The sequence below is a fragment of the Bison bison genome, unplaced genomic scaffold, assembly GCF_000754665.1.
Source record: "Bison bison bison isolate TAMUID 2011002044 unplaced genomic scaffold, Bison_UMD1.0 scf7180017864331, whole genome shotgun sequence".
NCBI classification, from domain to species: Eukaryota; Metazoa; Chordata; class Mammalia; order Artiodactyla; family Bovidae; genus Bison; species Bison bison.
The window spans coordinates 6349888-6350772 of NW_011494903.1; the positions used below are offsets into that span (position 1 = coordinate 6349888).

General features: G+C 39.5%; 1 protein-coding gene across 3 annotated transcripts in view; it reads left to right on the plus strand.

The window, feature by feature from the left end:
• The window catches only part of RANBP3L (RAN binding protein 3-like), a 122694-nt gene that overhangs the window by 94081 nt on the left and 27728 nt on the right, over positions 1-885 (plus strand). The gene's annotated exons all lie outside the window — the stretch shown is intronic.

Sequence of the window (885 nt, forward strand, 5' to 3'; positions counted from 1 at the left end):
ACGCCACGTATTGAATATCCTTTTTTTCAGGTTTTTTTGGGTCTTGTCAAAATCTAAGTAATTATATCTAAAAATCCATTTAATTTTCACATAAGTACTGTTATAATCTTTTTTGGGGGGGATGAGGGGAGGGAAAAACTAAAGATACAGGCATATTTTTTCCAAAAGTATATTGTCAATTACATGTGGAAATTATATTTGAACACATTCTTCCCTAACTCCAGAGCCCAAGCTTTTTACAACTATATAATCTTCCCTATGAATTTTAGAGTGCTGATATTTAATGCAGTCATCACTCATTTATGCCCTAGAGTGAATGAGTTCCTTTCTAGCATTACCTAAGATAGGAAAATACAAAAGATTAATAAGGTTGGAAGGGCTGAAGACAAAATACTTACTTTACAACACTGTTTAAAACTGATTCTTAGTCTAAATATTGAAAACATGACTTAGTATATATCTACTCTAGTCAAGGAAATATGAGTTAATTCTGGATCATTTAAGTATATCTATACCATTTATGAATTTGAACTGTGGTGTTGGAGAAGACTCTTGAGAGTCCCTTGGACTGCAGGGAGGTCCAACCAGTCCATTCTGAAGGAGAACAGCCCTGGGATTTCTTTGGAAGGAATGATGCTAAAGCTGAAACTCCAGTACTTTGGCCACCTCATGTGAAGAGTTGACTCATTGGAAAGACTCTGATGCTGGGAGGGATTGGGGGCAGGAGGAGAAGGGGACGACAGAGGATGAGATGGCTGGATGGCATCACTGACTCGATGGACGTGAGTCTGAGTGAACTCTGGGAGTTGGTGTTGGACAGGGAGGCCTGGTGTGCTGCGATTCATGGGGTCGCAAAGAGTTGGACACGACTGAGAGACTGATCTG